Raw genomic sequence first — 24340 nt, forward strand, 5'->3', positions numbered from 1 at the left:
CCGCGCGACGCTCGGACCTATCGCTACCGCTCGTGCGGCAGGGCCGTATCCGGCGGTCCGGGGTCCTCGGCATTTGACTTAGTGTCTAATTCTTCGTCGGCGCTCTTCGATGGTTGACGGCATCCCTCGGCGGCAGAGGTCGAGCTGCTCCCGCGTCGGACCCTCGCTGCTTTTCGGGGCGAGGCGGCGTCGAGGTTGAGATGTTCTTTCCCTCCGGTCCGTATGGCCTCGGCGGCGCCTCCAGGTTGGTTAACCCGAGCTGGACTCCTCCGTCGGACGCCTGCTGCCGGATGTACCTGGCCGCGGTCCCCCGAGCGCTCCTTCACGAAATTTCCCGCGCCCTTGGGAGACGGGGAATGGTTCCGCCCCCCCCCCTGGGACCCGGCTACGGTCCTGCAACCTCGCGTCGTGCCAAGTGGCGCGGCGTTCAAAACGCGTTACTCTCCAAATTCTGGGGTCCTCGGACTGCCCCAGGGAGAGCGATCGCAACAGCCATAATCGTGGCGGCGCTGCCAAAGGGCGACCCGGTCTCTTAATTCTCATTCCGGGGGACGTAGGCATACTGCCACGTCACAGTACATATTTTGTAGAACATAAAATATGTAGGGTGAATCAAATATATACATATCCTATTATGTTATATGAAATAAACAAATATATGAGACGTCCTATCATTTCGCCCAGCACTCTACACCACCAGGTCACCAGCAGTACCTGCCCGTGCCCGTTTATGAACCTTCCCCACCACTACCTTTGCATTTTGCTATATAAGCGTCGGTATTCGGGTATGATTTCCATAGTACGACTCTGACCACCCGCAACATTTGGTTTGCAACGAGACACGTACGTCTCGTTGCCGTATAGTTTCCGACCAGGCCCGCTCCAATCAGCGGCGAGACCCAGCCGCGCGCCAATCCGCGAATCCGGCCTGGGCACGGACCAATCGACGTGTGCCGAAGATTCGCGAACGAGCACACGAGGTCCGCGCTCGGGCTATAAAGATCGCGACGAAACCACACGAGAGCGGAGTTGGTCTGGAGCAGCTCTCGGGCGAACACCTGAGCCCAGGTCCTCTCGCAGTCGCGCAGAATAGTGCGAGCCTCGGTATACTACCGGGCGAACACGCCGAAGCGCCGGGATCGGCCGAGGCGTACGTGGGTCTACGTCCCATACGCCAAAACCGAGACCGCGAGCAAGGTTCTGGGAGGCGGTCGATCGACGGCCTGCCCTTTTCAGAGCACCGTCGTTTCGACACTCCGGACCGTCATCCCCACTTCTCGGATCCGTCCCGCATCCCGCGTTCTTAACCGGAGATTCCGCGTCGTGCTCCAGGAGTCTACTCTCCAACCGACCGCAGCAGCGTGTGGAGCTCGCCTCACGGTGTACCACCGGGCACGCGCGACCGCGCCGGTTTCGAGTCGTAAGCACGAGGTTTACGTCTGCGCCTACGAACTCGAGCCGCGGCCGCACGGGGACGACGAACGGAGCGTTCCGCGAATCCCGCGAATCCTCTCCGCGCCCCGCGCGCCCAGCCGACGTAGGGAAACGTCGCCGATTCACCACCACGAGCTGTGCCGCGGCCATCTCCGATCACCTCGCCGAGGCGACCGCGCAAACGGGAATTGTGAGGATTTGGGCCCGCGCCGAGAACACCCGATCCTAACTTAACCTAACTCTTAACCTAAAACTTAAACTATGCTTAACCTATGTTAACCTAACTTATCTTAATTTAACTTAACTTAACTAAACTTAACTTAACTTAACTTAACTTAACTTAACTTAACTTAACTTAACTTAACTTAACTAGAATCCATAAGAGAGAGAGAGAGTTCTTACTCTTGCTTGCGCCACGTTCCCGATTTACCTCTCACACACACACTCATACCATCTCAACTCCCCCCTCCCCTACCTCTCACCCATCCTTTCCCCTACCCCCTGGACCTCCTCTTCCGGCTGAACTCATTCATTCCATTCCTAAGCATTCATACCTTGCCCCCCCCCGCGCCTCTTCCACCCGTACCTTCCCTCCACTCCTCTAACCTCCTCATCCATTCCTCTCCCTCTCCTTCATTTCCTAGCACCTCCCCTACCATACCCTGCCAACCTCTTCCCTCATCCCCTCCCCAGCACAGCTCCCACACATGTTCCCACGTTTCCATCCCCCACCCACAGACCCTACACCTTCTCTCCTCTTCTTCCATCCAATACCTTCCACCCCTCATCTCATTACCCAACCTAAATATAGCTTTGCCATCTAGCTCTTTGCCATCTACTCTCTCCCCACCCTTTCCTCATATATCCTGGTATCCCCTCTCCCTTGACCCTCCCATACCACTCATTGTATCTCGCTCTCCTTATCTTTTCCCATCTCTCGTCCTGCTGCCTCCTCCTTTCCCTTTTTACTAACTCTCCACTCACTACCTCGACGCAAGATACTAATTCGCAACAGGTTGCTTTCAAACCATTACAGATATTGAAATCAAATTTTTACAGAAAATATTTAGAATATATTCATTTTTATCCCGAGATAAAATCTAGAAAAAATCAATTGATAAATATAGTTTGTCCAACTATTTGTTACATTTCGCGAACAATAATTTTTTGGATTTTTGAGGGACTCAGCATGTTAGGTTGATCTTTTTATCTAGTGCTATTACTGAAAATTCACATCCTTGTATTATCCAACCTTCCAAGATGCTAATTGGCTAAAGCGCTTTTCACTACGAAAAAGTCCCGTCTCTGCATTGGAAAATGGTTAGTGGCATCCTAGACCCTTGCGATCGCCGTCGGCACACGTACACGCCGACCAGGCGGTGTGTGAGTGTGCCGCCATGTCAGTTCCCATAGCCTCCCTGACAAACGACGTGCTGCCGAATATTGCTAACCATTTCTCAATGATGCAAAAGTACGACTTCTGAGGACTTTTTCACCCTAGATTGAACTTTTATCTAGCGATTTTGACTACAGAACAGTACTATTTTTGCATTGTTAACAAATGAGAGCGGACATCCCGTACCCTTGCAAACTCGGGTACGTGTGCGGAACTAGGGAGGGGATGCACTCACACAATCTTGAGCCGTGACCACCGCCTTAAGGTCGACCCATACAAGACGGGTCTCACCGGGACCGGGAACGGGGCACGTTTTCCCTATGCCATGCAGAGTTGGCCGTGTTCGAAGGCGACTTGAGAGGCGCTCAAGATGCTCGCAACAAAGGCCAAGTGCCGCGCACCACGGGGGTTAGCTACCAGAACCCCAGCACCGTTTACTCCCCGCTTACCCCTGAGGATCCTATGGTAGAACCGACCGGGCCCGGGCCGGGGTTTCTCGAAATATTCTTGCGAAGAATACTCAGCGACCCCGGTCGCCGTGGCGTGGCCGTGGCGAAAGGAGAAAAACATTATAAATGTTGTATTATTTTAAAAACTACTTCACCGATGATGATGACCTATCAATCGAATCTCAATGGATTTTTCGATGTCTTAAAAATTGTTGGTTTTACAGACGCGTAAAAATACGTGTCACCCTTTTTTCATTATATTATAAGATTAGAACTGTCACACCGATGAAAATGAGTTTTTGGAAGCTTATAGCGAAAACATAAAAGTGTTTACCGAAAATGTTGTCATTTGGAAAAAATGTTTTTTTTCACCATTTATTTGGCAATTATTTTAAAATTAATTTTAGCATTGTTAAATTATATCTTTAGTTCTGTCTTCCTTCATTCAAGTTCTGTGAATTGTAATGCTTATTTCTCATTTGCTTTCGTGATTATGGATGAGCACGTATACAGTTTAATAAAACATACGGTTTCATAAGAACAAATCATTTTATCACACTTTCATCTTAAATAACTGCGGTGCCTTTCCAGGATGGAAGGCAAAGCGAACTCTGCCCGATGCTCGTCGGTCGCCTGGCGCCGGTGCCACGACAGCATCCGCACACAATCCATTTTCGAAGTAGAGAAAAGAATATTGTTCATCTGAGTTGTAATGTTAAGAAGTAATGGTTCAAACTATAATCTAATTTAACGATGGAACGATGAAAATCAGCTTCACAAATCAATTTTAGCATTGTTAAATTATATCTTATATCTTATAAGTGATTATAAGTAAAAACTCCGGAGAACAAATTTAAAATGATTAGAATTCATTGGTTGCAAGGTGTGTTCGAAAGGTGGTGAAATAGTGGAAAATTGGAAAAGTGGAAATATACGTATACCATTTGGTTCGCAAGCATCTACGGTTGTAAATCTTAGTACGCTAACGGTGTACAAGGTTCCGCATGTGCTGCATTTAGCTGGCTTAAAAATTACGAAAGTGGTGGGTACAATCGGAAGGATTTTTGATTTATGACGTCCATGGTCGGTACGTCGTCGATAGGGATTTTTATACCTGGCCTTGGTCGCGTGCTTGTCGCGTCTTACGTAAGGTCTTAATTTCGCCATTTTTTCAGTGCCACCATTTTTGGGGAGTCTATCGTTAGGTCTGCCTATGCTCATCTCCACCGCGCCCGTAGTCCTAGTGTTTTGGCTCCGACGTCACACGCTACATACTATGTGTGACCGCTGTAGCCAATATTTCGACTGTAGCCGAAAGTACGCGTGAAACGAGGCCTGTCCCTTGCACTCTGAACCAATCGGCCGCGCATTCTTACCTATGCTCTGTCCAACGAGACCAAGGCAGTGAAGCACCCAGCGTGCGTCCTTTGCTAATTGTCTTGTGTTTTCTAATGTCTAATGTTTACGTCTACTGTCTCGTCTCATTGGACAAGATATAGATACGCCATCGCATTCCTGCCAGGAAACCTTCCATCTAACCATGTTTAGGCCATCATGAACAAGAAGTTAGGAGTTTTCCATATACATTTTTCGTGTCGTAAGGCAAAACGATGTAATTTATGTCGAATTAATTCGTCTTATTCCACAAATTATTATGTAATTGAGTCATTCCACGCGATAAGGGACGCTTTTGAATGTAGTGTTTCGGATTTTGTTAAAATTTGAATACATATGCATGCAGTGGTAACACAAAAGTATCTAATGAAAATGGCGTTAGTTGGAAAGGATGATGTTTTCACCATTTATTTTGCAATTACTTCAAACAAATGTTAGAAATTCAGGGTTTTCGGTCGCACGGGTCTTCGACCGTCCTTCCCTATGGCCCACGGTTGCTGCTTCCTGTCGTCGGTGCAGCAGTGCAACGAGGTCGTGTTGGCGCGGGAGCAATCGGTTCGCGGGGGCGTGGGCCCCGAGATTACCCACCCGAAAGCTGTCTCCTGGGCTATCGGGGTTCCCGCCTCTCCGTGGCGCAGGCCCGAGCGGATGAGGGCACCGTAGTGGTCCACGCCGACGAGGAGGTCAACGGGAAGGGCCCGTCGAGGGTCTGGATTGGCGAGGGCCAGGCCGCGTAGGTGCGGAAACGCTCCGATGTCCGTCTCGATGCGGGGGGCGTAGGACGTGATCCTCGATAGAACTAGCGCGTTCAACGCGATGGAGGACGCAGCTCGGCCGGTACCTCGAATTGTAAGGCTCACGCGCGCGTTCACCCTGCCCACCGGAGCGTCTGCGGCGCCCTTAACCGCTGTGGATGGTGACTAATGTCGGGATAGGTGACCGGGAATTAAACGTGTACCACTCGTGGTTTGACTAGTTTTATTCTGAGAGGGACGATACACCCGCGTACAAACATACTTTCTTAAAACTAAACACATGGCGGAGACGTGGCGCCAGCTTGTCGCCGCCACACCGCAACTGACGCGGGCCGTTTGAGCAGACGTAAGGCCTGGACGAGGTCCTCGGAGATGAAAGTTGCCTCCGACCCTTGGTCCAGGAGTGCTCGTACCGCGCGCGTCTCCCCATCCCTCGTTGCCACGTGCACTATCGCGGTAGCGAGCAGTACGGTGCGGGAGGCGCCCTCCGAAGTATACGCCGTGGAGCTGTGGAGCGCAGCGGGAACGTTCTCGCGATCGCCCTCTCCCCTTGCGCGGTTCGTCGCCGGCTCGTGCATCGCGGGGGTTGATGAGGCCTGGTGCAGCGACGAGTGATGCGGCCCGCCGCATTGTGCGCAACGGGACGCGGAGAAGCTGCTACTCGCGGGGTGGTCGGAGCGGAGGAAATTGTAGCAGCACCCGCGGTTTCGCACGAAATCCCGCTTCTGCGCGGAGGACATACCCTGGAAGACCGGGCAACGGAACAGCAAGTGGTTCCTGCTGCACTTAGGGCACCGGATTTCCGCTGACCTCGCAGCCGCGACCGCGTGGGATCGGCCGGGGGGGGGGGGGGCTTCGCTCGCGAACGCGTGGTTCGCTTCAGCGGCGAACGCGCGGCTCTCTTCCCCGGCGAACGCGTGGCTTCCTTCCCCGGCGAACGCGTGACTCGCTTCTCCTTCGTATCGCACCTCGTCGGCAAGGTGGATCGCTTCGAGCGTACGGAGGCGCGCCTCGAGGAACTCCTCTAGCTCGCGGTAGGTCGGGGGGTCGCGCGACGCTCCGAGGGAGAGCCCCCACTCCTGGGGCGATTTCCGATCTAAATTGCGAACCGCGAGTTGAACGAGGAGATCGTCCCAATGCTCGACGGAGCAACCCAGGTTGCCGAGCTGGGCCAGGGCTTCCGCGTTGCAGTCCCGCAAACGGGCGAGACATTCTCCGGTTTCGTCGTCCAGCGGCGCGTAGTGTAGCAGCTCCCTCACGAGTGACCCGACAACCATCGCCACGCCGGGGCGAAATTCGCGGCGGTCACCCGGACGTGCGCGATCACGGACGCGGCCTTCCCTACCAACGCGGCCTTCAGGTGGTATAGCCGCTGCACGTCGTCAAGGGCGGGGTTCTTGACGACCAGGGACGCGAAGAGGTCGCTAAAGGTCGGCCATGCGGAGTAACGGCCGTCGAACTTTGGGATCTCGATACGCGGAAGTTTCGTCCCTTTCGGCGAGCTCGCGACGGTTTCGCAGACGGGGGGCGCGGGTGACGAGGTCCCCGCCGGGACCTTTACAGATTCAACAAACTCACAACAGAAGTCGCTCGCCTTCTCGAACGCCTCCTCTGTCTGGTCGAAATGTCCCTCCCGGAAGTACGGCCTGGTCTCCCGGTCCAGCGCTGTGGCCTTGAGCTCCAGCCGAAGGTAGACCCGTTGGCAGCGCTCCCACTCAGCACGCAGGCGACGCAGGCGCTCCTCCGCTGTTGCCTTCGAGAAGTTGTCCTTCCCCAACTTCTTTTTAATTTGGGAGGATCCGCGTGATACCCCGGACGACGAGCTCCTTTTCCTTGAGTAGCTCCTCCATCTCGGCGTGGGCGGCTGGTACGGCACTGGGCAGCAGGTGGTGTCAACCGTCGGCGGCTGGCTCGGATGAAGACCCGATGGAACGAGCTGGTAACCCACGAAGTTGCAGTCGTCGATCTCCTGGTGATCGACGCGGGGAAACAGGGTTCCTTTTCTCTCGCACGTCACCGTATCCGGCTCGAAGGACCAAATGTTCCGTCGTTCGGGACGGGAATTGCCGGTGTAACGGAGGGACGTGCACGAAAGAAACATTCACTTACGCAACACAACACCAACCATGTATTTTGGCTATATACAGAGTATGTACAATCCGCGGAGGCGCGAGAGTACTGGTGCACTGGGCGTGCGTTCGTCCGGGGCGTGAATCGCGTCGAGGGATCGCGATACTTGACCGTTCGAGAGTTGCGTTCGTAAAGGTGCTTATGCGCGCTTCGGTTCGCGAGAGAATTACAGCTCGAATTCGATGTGCTCGTCGGTGCGCGGGGTGTATATCACCCGGGCCTTCCCGACGGGGGTAGGGTGTCGCGGGGTAGCGTTGCCGAACGGTTGGGCGGCAACCGTCATCTCGAGGCGCGACCTCTGTTCGAATTCGCCCGGTGCTGGCGACCGTTGGCGTGCGCGCTCGCTTGTTTGGGGACCGTGGCGGCCCTTACGGTCGCGCGGTCGTCGCTCCCGTTTCGCTGTCGAGCTCAGTTGACGGTTGAGCCCGAACACATGTATTTCGCATGCTTCAAATTATATGGAAACTCCCGATTTCTGACACACTCGTTGAGCCGCTCGTCCTGCATTTTCTTCTTCTTTCCTCACTTCGCAATAGTCAGAAGTACAAGTGATTTTTGTGACGAGCATTCGTCACAGGTAACCTCGTAATTTGCCTTGGGGAGGGGGTCAGGTTTGAAGTTATAATTGGGGTAAAGAGGGGTCTGCAACCGACCAACCTGACTGTCATTGACCTATCAATCAATGGATTTTTCGATATCTTAAAAATTGTTGATTTTATAGACTCGCAAAAAACCGCGTTAACCCCCACGTATTTTTACGCGTCTGTAATATCAACAATGTTTAAAACATCGAAAAATCCTTCAAGATTCGTCGACAGGTCACCAGAGACTACAACATATTCAAATTTCAATAAAATCTGAACCATCCCCAATAATTCATAATGGTATTAAATCATGTGGCTGTCGCATACACTCGTGGCGGAAAGTATGTTGACACCTTTTCACGTGGAATGACTTTTTTAAAATTGGTCCAAATGAGTAGAATCTTTTTTATATGAAAGACCAACTAGTTTGCTAGAGGATGACTAAACAAACATTTTTTTAGATTACGATTGGTTGGAATGATAAAAAAATGAAAAATTGTGATTTTTCAACTTTTTTATCGGAGCCTATAACGATAATTTAAAAAATGCGTTTTGTTGATTTCTCATGCGTCCCACCGTGTCTCCAGCTGATTCCAGGTTCGCCTTGAATCTCTGCTACCCGATGGGCTACGAACGGCTTCCAACGGGACGGGTGAGCTTTGATCCACGTCAAGGCCACCGTCGAATCAGACCAAGCCTGCGTGGAGACGTCGGTTAGTCCCAATCCTTTTTTTAGGGTCGTCAATAGCCGTACGGGGAGAACCGCTCCGCATAACTCCAGTCGAGGGATACTGGTCGTCTTAGTTGGAGCCACCCTGGATTTCGCCATCAAGAGGCAGGCAGTGGACTCCGTAGTTCGACGGACGACGAGGTATACGGCTGCTGCGTACGCGCGCTCCGACGCATCGCAGAATCCATGGATCTCCACGTGGCAGCCCTGTGGAGAGAACTGCGTCCACCTCGGTACCGTGATCCTGTCAAGCTGCGGTAGCTCCTGACGGAAGCTGGACCAGCGACGAGCCAAGGTACAATCTATATACAAAACAGTTTCTTAAAACTATCATCGCGTCGCAAAAATATAATCCTTAAAACTATCGCGGACCTCGAACGCCTCCCGCGTGGAATTTCCGCCGTGATGGTTCAATTCAGCCCAGGAGGCGTTCGGTGCATCCTCCTCTACGGATGTTTGGGGGCCATGTGTCCCCTCGTGCGCACGTATGAAATTGTGCAGATGGCACGTGGCCATCACAATAGTATCAATATTGTCCGGCTTGCCTTGGATTCGCCGGTTGTACAGCCGGAACTTTTGCGAGAGTATTCAGAACGCATTCTCAACTACACGCCGAGCAATTGACAGCCGTGTATTGAAGAACGTCTTATCTTCGGTTCCGTCTGCTTGGCTGCCCGGATATGGCCTTAGCAAGTGCCTCTTGAGGGGGAACGCCTCATCCCCCACAATGACACACGGTGCTCGTATTGATGTGCCCGGCAAATTACAGTCGGGCAACATCTGAGAGTCACCGTTAACCCATTCGCGTCCCACTCTCGATTGGGCGAAAATTCCGCCGTCGCTATTCTTGCCATATGCTCCAACTTCAACGGCGATAAAGTTGGAGTTGGCGTCAGCCAAGGCAAGCAGGACAATAGAGAAGTTTCTCTTCTAATTAAAGTACAGCGATCCCGAATTCGCTGGGGCCTGGATGGTTATATGTTTTCCGTCGATTGCGCCAACGCAATTGGGGAACTGGCATTTTTCCCAGAACTGTTGCCTGATTCTTCCCCACATTTCCTGGGTGGGCCTCGGCATGGTCTCCGGCGTCAACCGTGTCGCTATTGCCTTGCACGTTTCTTTGACAATCAGTTCCACGGTTGATCGGCCCATCCTGAAGCTGTAGCTCAGTGTCTTAAACGAGTCGCCCGTTGCTAAATACCTGAAATAATAATATAATGTTAATTATAAAATATGTCTGTTCACAGCTGCACTTTGCAAAAAAAGGTGGGCAAATATTCGCGACCAATTCAGAAAACACCGCGCGAAAACCGGCACGGTGCGGAGCGGGCAGGCCGCGGATGCCCCGGTCCGCAAATACAAATACGAAGATGTGCTTCAATTTCTGTGCCCGTACTTCCAGGAGCGGAATATACTATCGAGTCTCCAGAGGTGGGTAATATTTGATCAAATAAATATTTGAAATACTATTTGATGTATCCTTTGAAATAAATATGATTACTAATTGAAACATTATTTTACGCAGTACTTCGGGTTTTTCGTTCGTGGACGTGGAGAACCCGGCAGCCAGCCCACCGGAAAGCAGCCACGAAGGGACTCAATCTCCCACAGAACCGGATGGAGAGGAGCAGTTGCAGCCGCCCAAAAGGAGAAAGGTAGCTGAGCTAAGAAAGATGCGGGAAGAACTCAGAGAGCAGGTAAAAAAATGCCTAGAAGAGATCAAAGTTATGACGGCCTCGAGACCCGCCGCCGCCGCCACCACCGACGCCGAGAAAGCCGAGCACGAACAATTTTTTAAAAGCATCGCCACAACGGTGTACTCGTTCGAAAGGAAGAAACAGTTGGAAGTTAGGGAGAGCTTTTTAAAATAGTGCACGACATTCAAATGGGGCGAGAGCATTCCTAATTTAAGGTATATTAAGGTATATTAAGGTAGATTAAGGTAGATTAAGATAGATTACGATAGATTAAGATAGATTAAGTTGTACAATAAGTTAAGTAAGTTAAGTCAATTGAAATACATTGTTTATTGTTTATTTGAGGTAGTGACTGAAATTTCAATTCTTTTACGGCACCCCCCCCCCCCGCCCTCCCAAAGATAAACAGAGCGGTATCATTTTACGGTGACATAAGAGCAACCCCATTGTACACTCACCGTAAGCAAACTGCCAATCGATCCTTTGGTGCAATCGGCGTCTTCCACGGAGTAGCTATTTTCGTTAGGTCCTCCTCGATTTTTTCCAGCAAGGAGGCGAAGCAGGCCCTGGACATGCGGAAGTATCCGTAGAACTTCTCCTCATTGTCCTCCAACATTTGGTGGAATAGAACCAGTTCTCCTTCTGTGTCTCGCGTTCGCCAGAGTGGGTGGACGCTGTAGCGTCTTCTTCGGGGTGTTGCTCGCTGTTGCTCATGCAGTTCCTCTTCTTCGTGGAGGTTGATCAATGTGTCCACGTCGTCTAACGCCATTGTGATTCCATTCAATTTATTGGCAATAGTTTCCAACTGAATGAGGTCCGCCTCCATCGTGATAATACAGCGCAAGACGTAAAGTACGAGATACCAGACTGGTTTGGCCAAAAATGGTGCTAAAATCTCGCTTCGCGGCCCTTAAATACACTACCAGCAACCTCCCCTCCACAAGGTCACGGATGGGGGTGGAATTTCCCCGGCTAGACCACTCGCAAGCGAAGGTTTTTTTTAAAGGTTGTACGGAGACCTTTTTAACTGACTGTAGATTGATATTAGTTTTTCACCATCTCAAGGACAGTTTATTGGTAGGACATATTCCTGCGCGTTCACCATCAACGTTTATATGATTATATTATGGAGGCCAGAAAAAGGCTCGCATCTGGCCGTGTCCTTGGTCGACCCTCATAAAACAATTTCCCGGAAATTGCAGGACGGTCGAAGACCCGTGCGACCGAAAACCCTGAATTTCTAACATTTGTTTGAAGTAATTGCAAAATAAATGGTGAAAACATCATCCTTTCCAACTAACGCCATTTTCATTAGATACTTTTGTGTTACCACTGCATGCATATGTATTCAAATTTTAACAAAATCCGAAACACTACATTCAAAAGTGTCCCTTATCGCGTGGAATGACTCAATCACATAATAATTTGTGGAATAAGACGAATTAATTCGACATAAATTACATCGTTTTGTCTTACGACACGAAAAATGTATATGGAAAACTCCTAAATTCTTGTCCATGATGGCCTAAACATGGTTAGGGGGAAGGTTCCCTGGCATAAAGTATGGCGCAAGCCGCGACGTCGCATCTATATCTTGTCCAATGAGACGAGGCAGTAGACGTAAACATAGCCAGTCGAGTGGGATAGAGTTGAAGTTATTATCCTTCCAAGATAATTAGCAAAGGACTTACGCTGATACTTCACTGCCTCGTCTCGTTCGACAGAGTAGAGGTACCGCGCGGCTAATTGGTTCAGACTGGAAGGGGCAGGCCTAGTTTCACACGCATTTTCGGCTGCAGTCCAAATATTGACTACAGCGGTCACACATACTATGTAGGGGGTGACGTCGAAGCCAAAAAAATGGGTCTACGGACGCAACTGAGGTGGGGATAGGCATACCCAACGGCGGGCTTCTCAAGAATGGTGACACTTTAAAAATGGCGAAATTAAAATTATTTGAAATGAACGCTGCACCGCGGTACATAGCCTAGCACGGTTGGCGCACGGTAGAAGCAGAGCCCGGGAGGCTGTTAGGCCTATGGCCTCCCGGGCACAGGGCCAACCGTGCGAGGCTGTGTACCGCGATGCAGCGGTCGCTTGAAATAACTTCAATTTCGTCAATTTTAAAGTTTCCGCTTTTTTAAAAACAGGTCCGTAAAGGAGACACTTGGGGCTATAGCCTCAATTTTTTCAAATTTTTACCAAGGTACCTGCTAGGTCTTATAATATAATGAAAAAAGTGTGACACGTATTTTTACGCGTCTGTAAAACCAACAATTTTTAAAACATCGAAAATCCATTGAGATTCGATTGATAGGTCATCATCATCGATGAAGTAGTTTTTAAAATAATACAACATTTATAATGTTTTTCTCCCTTCGCCACGACGACCGGGATCGCTGAGTATTCTTCGCAAGAATATTTCGTGAAACCCCGGGCCGGGCCCGGTCGGCTCTACCATAGGATCCTCAGGGGTCTGCGGGGAGTAAACGGGGTTCTGGTAGCTAACCCCCGTGGTGCGCGGCACTTGGCCTTTGTTGCGAGCATCTTGAGCGCCTCTCAAGTCTGTATGGCATAGGGAAAACGTGCCCCGTTCCCGGTCCCGGTGAAACCCGTCTTGTATGGGTCGACCCTTATTCGGCACGGGTACAAATAAATACTTAAACGTGTATATCGCGGACTGAAACACTGAGAAACGCTCGGGCGCCGCGAAGACTCTCGATTTGGCTCTATTGGACACCAAGGGTGCGGAATATCGTACGACCGATGTCGTCGTCTGAAAGTGAGGTTCTGCCTCTCTCGCTAATTTCGAGGGCTATATATAGGGCCTTAGAGAAAGGCGGGCGAAGTCCCTAACGGGGGAAAACGGACGCGTGGAACAAAGGGTCCTTTTCCGCTAACGGAAAAACTGCCGGTCCGCACGAATCTGGCTGCTAGATGCGAAAATCTGTGAGAGCCCGACTCGTGCTTAACCTTGGGGAAAACCCAGGAAATTAGGGACCGGGTAGTTTTGGAGGTACAGTCATGGCCGAGGCCATGCTGCTACACTACATTCATTACGCTGCACACATTGATCATACAGCATACACGGCATGCATCAATGCACACTTCAGTCAACAAAAATTTCATCGAAATCAGATGACACGGCAAAAAACGGCAACCATTGACAGATACAATAAATCGCGAAGAACTGAAATTTTCACCATCTTCAAATGTTTGTTGCTCATTTGTGACGTGAACCGATTACGATGTAATTTTCACGCTGTACATCATTCGTACTGTATTTAAGAAATTAACGCCTTTTGAAGAGTGTCCGAATAGTGAATATAATCGCTCTGTACGCCAATTGCATGTGAGCCGTTGGTTTTGAAAGTGAAAAAAAAAATTTGGAAAAAATGGGTTAAAGGTAGTTTCAGTTAGACATACATGCAAAAAAACACAAAAAATGACTAAATAAATGAACTTGTACCACTTTCCAAAACACAGGCTCAAATAATGCAGGGTATCTCACCTGGTGTTGACATTTAGCTAATAGTGAATACATTTTAATAGAGAAGTTAATACATTTTTATATGGATAAGTTAATACATTGTTATAGAGAATTGGTATAGAGAAACGCATGATTCTATTAAAAAAAAACAGAACAAGGTATAATAGTGGTGTAAGCCAAATGTCAAAATCACGTGAGATATCCTGCATACAGTCATTGGCAGAAATATTCGGGCACTTTTAACAAGACGATGATTTTTTCAATGTAGGACCCTACGACTTTTTTCGGGAGTTAGAACAATTGGTGTACTGCATGACGTGAAAATAATTAGACAAAACATTCAAATGGATCGAAATTGCAGAGAAAATAATAAAAATTGAAAATTTAGGAAATACATTATGTAAATCTGTCGTTTGGTCCAACATTAATAAAGTTATCGTCTTTTTAATAGTACCCGAATATCACTGCCAATTACGTCACATCAGTGCCCGAATCCCTCATACCGTAAATAAAATCTTAAAATTTTTCCCTAACATCGAATGCCTCACTTGTCCCGCTGCCTACTTGGTGGCCGAATGAAACCCACGCAGCACGTGGCCCTTCTCCTTCTTCCTGGCGCGTGGAAAGAGATTCCTCGTTGGCCCGAATGAAATTATGCAATATGCATGTTGCCATCACAATCCGGTCAACCTTTTGCCGGTTTGACTTGGATCCTCCTATTGTACACCCGGAATTTCTGTGACAAAATTCCAAATGCATTTTCCACCACTCGTCGCGCTTTGGAGAGTCGTGTGTTGAGGTAGGTCCGGTCGGCGTGTCCTTCGGCTTTGCTTCCCGGGTATGGCCTCAATAGATTTCTTTTGAGCGGGAATGCTTCGTCGCCCACAATTAAGCAGGGCGCGCAAATTGACGTGCCCGGCAAATTTAAGTCCGGCACCATCGGGAACGTCCCATCGTTGAACCTCTGCCCCAGAGGAGATTGGGCAAAAATCCCGCCGTCGCTGTTTTTTCCGAAACCTCCAATTGCGACGGCGATGAAATTTGAATTGGCGTCTGCAACGGCCAATAAGACTATTGAGAATGTCTTTTTGTAATTGAAATACAGGGACCCCGAGTTCTGTGGGGCCTGTATGTTCACGTGTTTCCCATCAATTGCCACTACACAATTGGGAAACTTGCATTTGTCCCAAAATTCATTTTGTATTTTCTGCCACATTTCCGTGTTGGGTTACGGCATCGCTTCTGACAGTAGAGTGTCCACAATGGCCTGACACGTCTCCTTCACAATTTTGCAGACAGTTGAGTGGCCCATGCGGAAGCTGTAGCTTAACGTCTTCAATGAATCTCCCGTTGCTAGAAACCTGAAACAGTGATAGAAGGGTAATTAAAAAATATTTCCCTATGCAGCTAACACATGCAAAAGCAGGTGGCATAACATCCGGGATTCGTTCCGGAAGAATCCTTTCTTCTCGGTATAAATGTTCAATGTAAATATAGACATAATAAATGTTAATATTAATGTCAAAATGCAAAATCACTTACCGCAGGCAAACTGCCAATCGTTCCGCCGGCGTAATTGGTCTTTTCCATTGCGTGAAGTTTTTCACCAGCTGTTCCTCAAGTTTAGTGAGCAAGGTGGTGAAGCAGTTCCTGGTCATACGGAAATATCCGTAGAACTTGTCCTCGTCATCCGTCAATAACATTTCCTTGTACAGGGGTAATTCACCCACGGCGTCTCTGCTTCGCCAAAGTGGATGAACACCGTAGCGACGTGTCCTTCTACTGCGTGCTGTATCCTGTTGGATCCGGAGCGCTCGCTGTAGCGCAGCTCGTCGCAGATTGAACTGATGGGTAAAGATTGCCAATTGCTCAATACTTAAATCCATCTTCTTGGAAAAAAACGCGTGAGCGATAACTCCCGTGTTTAGGTAGGCCAAAAATGGTGCTGAAATCTGGCTTCACAGTTCCTTAAATGCACTACCGGCACCCCCACTCCACAACGGCAAGGGCGAGGGTGGAATTTCCCCGACGAGATGGAATTTCCCACTTGGCGGTAATGAGGCACCCCATGCATCCTTGCATGTATGTGAACCGTTAGAAATGTCGGATTTATAGTCTATCAATTTTATGACGGCCAAAGTCAGATGAGGCTAGCATAAAAATTAGTTTCTGCGACGTGTTTTTTAATTACTTTATGACCACCGTCCGACGAATACACGAAGGAAAACACAGGGTCAACACGTGCTTAAAATATTTAATAACAATTTTTTATGTTTGTTTTGGAGCGAAGGGAGATTAACTCGGAGCCGCACTCAACGAAAACAATAACTTTATTTCCCGTCAGGGATCGTCGACTGTCACAGACACTTTGTACAGACTATGTATATAACTGATATAATAAACACTCAACAATACGTAATTAGAGTCGGAGAAAAGATATTTATCCCGTCGTACTGCAGGGATCCGGAGATAGCGATTACCCGAGGAACCGGTCACAAGACGTGCGGCGTTCAAAGGAGTAAGATAGATAGAAGCGGTAGAGATCGGATTGCAAGCTGCTGCCAAGAACGTTAGAGACGAACTGGTGATAGATCGGTGCCGGCGAGACGTCGATAATCGATATTAATCCGACTAGTCGGCGCGCTCCAATTACGACGCGAGCCGGCAATCGATCCTCGATCTCGTTGCTCTCCGCGATCCCACCAATCGCGAGGCGGCGATCCGCGTCGGCGCAAGCACGCTGCCGACACATTCCGTCAATCCCAAACAATGTTCAATAAACAAAGTTTTCGTTCACTGGACCACTGTCGCAAAAATGCAACAGGTATTTCTTGGTAGTACTCCAATGAACGTGTCACGTTCCCACGCAGTTGTGCACGGAACGTAACGATATCTAGAAACCGCTCTGCAGCACAGTTAGTTCCACCACCCGCCACCAGATGGCCACCGACCTCAACCACCCTCTCACTGCTAAAAATGTTCAACCACCCGCATAATTACCCCCGACAAAATACCGAATCTTTGGAAAAATACTCCACAAGCATAAGCTTTTAGTAAAATCCCCAGCTGATAGTGAAAGACGGCTGCTCCCCCCCCCCCCCCCGCATATCCTAAGCGAAGTCGGTGCGTGTCTCTAGCACGTCGGAGCCTAGGATATTCTTCACCCTTTTTATTAACCCTTTCCCCCCTAGTAGTAGAACTTAATTACGCGTTATATATTACTCTCTTTAGTCGTAAGTTATAAATTAGTAAAACAGTTTAAAACACCCTGTGTTCGTGTTATCAGGCCAACATACATGTACATACATTTACCTTTTTTGAATAAATTATCTATTTACCAGATAACTAAAAACCTTATTTATCGACCTTCACCCGTTGTCACGGTTTTTCCTCTCTCCACAACGAAATTGCGAATCATCCGCCTAATAGAATAGGATTGCCGCTCTCCTATTCTCGGTCCTGGTTACAGGCTCTCCCAAAAGGAGGCCATAGCACGTAACAAACGCTATAAAAATAATTTATGTAAGATAAAAAAAATTGTTATTAAATATTTTTTTATACATAAAAAATTAATAAATCATATGCACTTCACATTTTTCTTTACTATTTAGAAATATTCCTAAAAAATTTCTCCTGGAACATAAAATAATCGTAACTTCCGCACGACTCACTCTTGGAAATTCTGAAATTTGATATTTAAACTTAAATTGTGGCGAAACGGTCTCGAAGGGTCTCATGATTTTTTGCACAAAGTCAGATCAATATTACACCTTGCCAAAACGATGAGTTCCAGACCAAAATCTATTAAAGGATTTGTTGTATGCTTCCATAAATAAAAAATAGGCAGAAAACAGAGATTTTCGATTAGCCCATATTACTTAATGTTAACATCTTTTTATGAAAAATGTTTTTGCCAAATAAGCGTTGTACCTGTGGCAATCTCTCCACAAATTTTCAAACAAATTCGTTCGATAGTTTCGTTTTTACAGATTTTTTGCCGCTTTTTGGCCATTTGGCACCGCGGCGCTGCTCTGTATGGAGCGGTTTATGACAGATTATTACTATTGAGCTGGAAGTCGGCACAGTCGGACAACATCTGTTTACTGTAAAGTAATTTGTAGACCCCGACCTCTTCGACGAATGTAAAAATGCTACACCCAAGCAATCAAAAGGCCCGAGCTAGGCCAGGTTGTACCTGTTCCCACAGCGACCCTCGACTCTTACCCGAAGATAATATTTCGGATCGCGCTTTTTACCCTCACGCAAAGAACAATTCCGAGGTTTCTTCATGACAGAAGTTCGCCGCAGGAGATACAGCTAGTTTCGACTGCAGAGCAGGACACATCAAAACTCGGTTTGAGTATGCAGGACGAAAGATTAATAGAGTGTGTGAGGTGTAGAGAGTTTCTCTATAATTTGAAACACCCGCAGTACATGGATACGACATACAAGAACATCGCATGGAGGGAGATAGGAGAGGAATTAAATCAACCAGGTCAGTATTCTCAGCATTTTAATAACAATTTTATTTATACTCTTTATTCATACTATTATCTATACAACTTCATTTTCTGTTAGTTTATACATTCGTGACGGTCATTCCACGCGAAATAACAGTACCTTTTGAAGTGCAGTTACGGATTTTGTTCACGCCTCAATATGTTACAATCTTTAGTGAGCTGTGAATGGATCTCAAATGTTTTATTAGTATTTTTAAAATTGTTGATGAACGTTGTTGAACAAAAATTGTTGGTATCCGAAACTGTGCTTCAAAAGGTACTCCGTTGTCAGTAAAACAATGATAGAAGGGTAATTAAAAAATATTTCTGTTTGCAGCTAACACGTGCAAAAGTAGGTGGTCTAATATCCGGGACTCGTTCCAGAGGTTTCGCTCCCGCAGCAACGCGACGCGGAGCGGACAGGCGGCAAACACCCCGCCGCTAAAAAAGCAAAAGTACGGGCATTTATTGGAGTACCTCACTCCATATTTTCAAGAAAGGGAGATGATGTCGAGTCTTCGGGCGGGGGTCGAGGCGGGCAGCAGCAGCCAGTCCACGGAGGACACGTCCAATGGTGCTGTCGCCATGAATTCGGACGGAGAAGAAGAGATGGAGCCTCCGCGGAAGAAACTGTAGGTTGTTAAGGTTGGTTCACTCGCGGTGAAAGTCCAAAGCCTCTGGAGGGCAAAGAGGCACGTAGCCTACTCTACGTATTATATATATTATGATGGGAAGGCACTAGGCGGAACGCCGAATTAACGACACTCACGTGTGGTTCTACGAGAACCATGAAAGTTCAATTTATTAAACGAGGCCACGGAGGCCGACGAGTACAGAAAGAGAAGCGCGAGCACTTTGCGAGCACGTGGTTACTCCGCGAGGTATCCGAACGGAAAGAGAGCGAGTTTCCTCTCGCACGCGGGTCGTTCCCGCGTTCGCTACGAGAAGGGAAACTCGGCGGTACGGCGTGGCCTAGGGGAATGGCGACGGTGGCGCCATCCACCCTACAAAACGGAGGCAGCAGGCGGATTTTTCCGACATTGTTCAATCAATGGACGAGTCGAACGTCGTATTGAAGAGTCTGTAGGGAGTATCGTTGACTCCCTAGTGCATCCGCTAGGCGACGCAGCGGGCGCCAATAAATAGGAGCACGACTCTATGTGTCTAGGGACTTTCCCCGAGACACTCTCGGCGTCCTCCCTAGGCACCAGTCGCACTGAGTCTGCCGCCACGTGCAGATGCAAATAAAGTTCCTCTTGCCAACATACACGTGCCTAGTTCTTTACCTGGATAGTAGGCCCCATACCTACAACTGGTGACCCCGACGTGATTGATATGGAGCCGCCTGCGCAAAACATGGCCGTAGCCGTGCACATGGCGAAATTCTGGGCGGAAAAACCAGCATTATGGTTTGCGCACCTGGACGCCCAGTTCGGTTTGCGCGGGATAACCCAGGAGGACACCAAGTACCACCACGTTGTGGCGCAACTTGACGTAAGAACCGCGGAAGAAGTGGAGGACATCCTGCTGAACCCGCCGGAGCAGAATAAGTACACGCGGCTAAAGGAGGAATTAATCACGCGGCTCTCCACTTCCAAGCAGAGGAAGATGAAGCAGCTCCTCGAACACGAGGAACGAGGAGACCGGACGCCGTCGCAGTTTCTGCGACACATAAGGAGCCTGGCGGGCAACGAGGTGCCGGAAGATTTCATCCGGACTCTGTGGATGAAGAGATCACGGGCGATTCGGAGACAAGGCGACAAAGTGCACGAAGCCGTGTACTTTCCAGTCGGGAAACGACCTACAGAGTCGCTGATGGCGACAAGCGGCCCTGAGAGGACAGCACGTCGCCTCTTCGTAACCGACGCGACGACGAAGACCCAGTACCTGGTCGATACCGGGGCTGAGGTCAGCGTGTTCCCGCGGAAAAAAGTGACCGGTGCGCGAACGAAATCGAGCTACCTGCTGACCGCGGCGAACGGTTCACTAATTAACACTTACGGGCACGTAGTGATTAGTGTAGATTTAGGATTACGCCGGGCATTCCCGTGGACGTTTGTTATTGCAGACATTTCGCGACCCATTATTGGTGCGGACTTTTTAGCCCGATTCGGTCTCCTGCCGGACGTTCAGGACCGTCGGTTGATCGACAAAATCACCGGCCTATCGGTAACCGGAACAATACCGACCGGCACGGTCGAATCGGCTCAATGCGTGGCACCGGTGCGGGACAGTGCGGTATACGCGCTGTTAAAACAATTTCAGGGTATCACGCGTCCCTCAGTGTGTAGCAGTGCGGTGAAACACGATGTGAAGCATCACATCGTGACGACACCGGGACCTCCCGTATCGCAGCGACCGCGGCGTCTCACGACGGACCGGCTGAAGGCGGCGAAACGGGAATTCGAGTATATGCTGCAACAGGGCATCACTCGTCCGTCAAAAAGTGCCTGGGCATCGCCGTTACACCTGGTGCCCAAAAAGAATAGTGAGTGGCGTCCGTGCGGGGACTATCGCGCGTTGAACGCTAGGACGGTACCCGACGCGTACCCAGTGCCGCACATTCAAGACTTCGCGCAGAGTTTGCACGGGAAAACGGTTTTTTCGAAAATAGACCTAGTGCGCGCGTACCATCAGATCCCGGTCGCGGAAGCAGACATTCATAAGACCGCGATCACTACGCCGTTCGGGTTATTCGAATTCCCGGTAATGACTTTTGGACTGCGTAACGCCGCGCAAACGTTCCAACGTTTTATGGACGAGGTAGTGCGCGGGTTAGACTTTGTTTATGTTTACATTGACGACGTGCTGGTGGCGTCGGACTCAAAAGAGCAACACCTCGGACACTTGGAACAATTGTTCCAGAGGTTCGCCAAGTTCGGGGTAGTGATAAATTCGGCAAAGTGCGAATTTAGCGTCCCGGAGGTGCCTTTCCTCGGGTTCACGGTCGGCAAAGCAGGGATTTGCCCGTTGGCCGATAAGGTGGAGGCCATCACTCGTTACCCCAAGCCGGTAAACCAAGCCGAACTCAGCAGGTTCCTGGGCATGGTAAACTTTTACCGGCGGTGCATCCCGGGGGCGGCGAACATCCAAGCTCCACTCGTGGCTTGCCTGACATCAGGCAAGAAGAGCGAGCCCGTGGAGTGGACACCGGAGGCAGACGCGGCGTTCACGAGGACGAAGGCGGCTTTGGCAGCTGCAACCACACTAGTGCATCCGTCAGCCAAGGCCAAACTGGCCATGATGGTGGATGCCTCGGACATCGCGTTGGGAGCAGTGCTGCAGCAGTTCCGGCAAGGTACCTGGGAACCGCTTGCTTTCTTTTCTAGGAAGCTGAACCCGGCGCAGCGGAACTACAGCGCGAACGACCGAGAGCTGCTGGCAATGTACGCGGCGGTGAAATATTTCCGCCACGCGGTGGAAGGCAGGAATTTCACCATTTTCACCGACCACAAGCCGCTGACCTTCGCCCTCAGCCAGAAGCCGGAGAAATGCACACCCATTCAGTTCCGCTACCTGAACTACATCGCACAGTTCACCACAGATGTGCAGCACGTCAAGGGCGCAGAGAACACCACCGCCGATGCCCTATCGCGCATCGAGGAAGTGGTTGCACCGGTGGATTTTCACGAGCTCGCCGACGCACAAGGTTCGGACGCCGAGCTGCAGCGGTTGATGGCAGACCCCCGAGGCCTGGTCATCAAGAAGATCCGCCTCCAGCAGCCCAGCGTGGACGTGTACTGCGACATTTCCACCGGCCAGGCACGCCCACTCGTACCAGCAGCTTTTCGCAGAGCCATCTTTAACAGCCTACACGGTCTGGCACACGCCGGACCCAAGGCAACCGTGAGGCTGGTCACGCAGCGCTTCGTCTGGCCGTCCGTCAAGAAGGATTGCCGCACCTGGGCGCAGACGTGCATGCGGTGCCAACGGGCGAAGGTTTCACGACACGTGTCGACGCCGGTCGGGGAGTTCACAGCTCCCACCGCGCGTTTCGACCACATTCACGTGGACATCGTTGGACCACTGCCGCACTCCAGGGGCTACACGCACTGCGTGACCGTCATCGACCGCTTCTCCAGATGGCCGGAGGCGTTTCCAGTGGCTGACATCAGCGCGGAGACCGTCGCGCGAACGCTGTTCGCGGGCTGGATTTCGCGCTACGGCGTTCCACTGAGGATAACGACGGACCAGGGTCGGCAGTTCGAGTCCGTGCTATTCAAGACATGGGCACGAGCGCTGGGAGCGGAACACCATCGAACGACAGCGTACCACCCACAGGCCAACGGGGCCGTAGAACGTCTTCATCGGCAGCTGAAAGCGGCCATCATGTGCCGCCAGGAGGAAACCTGGTCGGAGGCGCTTCCGGCAGTCCTGCTCGGCATCCGGGCAGCAGTCAAAGAGGACAGCGGGACGACACCAGCAGAAGTGGTCTACGGGGAGACTCTGCGTCTACCCGGCGACCTGATTGCGGGCAACGACCAGGTGGAGCTATCCGTCTTCGTGGAGCAGCTGCGAGACCATATGAAGTCGCTTAAGCCGGCTCCGAAGGCGCATCACGGTCATCGACGGGTGTTCGTGTTCAAAGACCTCGACACGGCATCGCACGTGTTGGTGCGTCGCGACGCGGTTAAAAAACCGCTACAACCACCGTACGAGGGACCATATTTAGTTTTAAGCCGTAGTGATAAGAACTTTGTACTTAGAATAGGACAACGCGACGTAAACGTTAGCAAGGACAGGCTTAAGCCAGCGTTTCTGGTCAGCGAGAACTAGTGGTACCGAACCATCATGTGCAATACCAGCTAGGGCCTCCCAAAGACACAGCAATTTTCCTGTCTACCGATAAATATCATGTTTACATCTAAGTTCTTGTTCCTGCAAAGTTTAAATAGTCGTTTGTATATATTTCATAGTTATAGCACCGTAAATTTATGTATATATGTTATATTTTGTTTTTATATATATAGCGCGATAACCAACGAGCAGAATTGGCATGTCTGTCTGCGTCTCACCCGCCATTACTGGCGAGGGGGGTGGTGTAGGGAGTATCGTTGACTCCCTAGTGCATCCGCTAGGCGACGCAGCGGGCGCCAATAAATAGGAGCACGACTCTATGTGTCTAGGGACTTTCCCCGAGACACTCTCGGCGTCCTCCCTAGGCACCAGTCGCACTGAGTCTGCCGCCACGTGCAGATGCAAATAAAGTTCCTCTTGCCAACATACACGTGCCTAGTTCTTTACCTGGATAGTAGGCCCCATACCTACAAGTCTATTTCAGCAGCCGCCACAAACTGATATGGACTTGTTTTTGAAGAGCATGGGGATAACCCTAAATAAACTAGACGACAAATTAAAAATTAAAGCGAGAAGGAAAATTTTCAAAATAGTGATGGCTTTGGAGGAAAAGCGATTAGAATTTAGCTTAGATTAAGTAAAATTAGTTTTAATGCGTTAGAATAGTTATTTCCGTTATTTTTCGTTTAGTTATAAATGTTCAATGTAAATATAGTTATAATAAATGTTAATATTAATGCCAAAAAACTGTAAAATCACTTACCTAATAACATTTAAACTCCTTAACAAGGTATTCCCTATCTATTACCACGAGGGACTCTGAAATGTTCTGTTAACAGCTTTTGAAATAAATAATGACGAATTGTTTCACCGCACAGATTGTCAGATGATATTCTTTCTTTTTCGTTAGCGTGGTAATAAATTGTTATTTTGTTTGTTATAACGTTTAAATTCCTTAACAAGATCTATTACCACGAGGAACTC

At 49.5% G+C, this 24340-nt stretch overlaps 1 long non-coding RNA gene across 1 annotated transcript in view; it reads left to right on the plus strand.

Moving 5' to 3' along the window:
• Positions 1-17679, plus strand: part of LOC143355040 (uncharacterized) — a 387508-nt gene extending 369829 nt beyond the window's left edge. The window contains exon 2 of the long non-coding RNA XR_013082436.1: positions 17588-17679. This is a non-coding gene — a long non-coding RNA (uncharacterized LOC143355040). The remainder of the gene's footprint in view (positions 1-17587) is intronic.
• Positions 17680-24340: the final 6661 nt, after the last annotated feature.

The sequence above is a fragment of the Halictus rubicundus genome, chromosome 6 (assembly GCF_050948215.1).
Source record: "Halictus rubicundus isolate RS-2024b chromosome 6, iyHalRubi1_principal, whole genome shotgun sequence".
Lineage (NCBI taxonomy): Eukaryota > Metazoa > Arthropoda > Insecta > Hymenoptera > Halictidae > Halictus > Halictus rubicundus.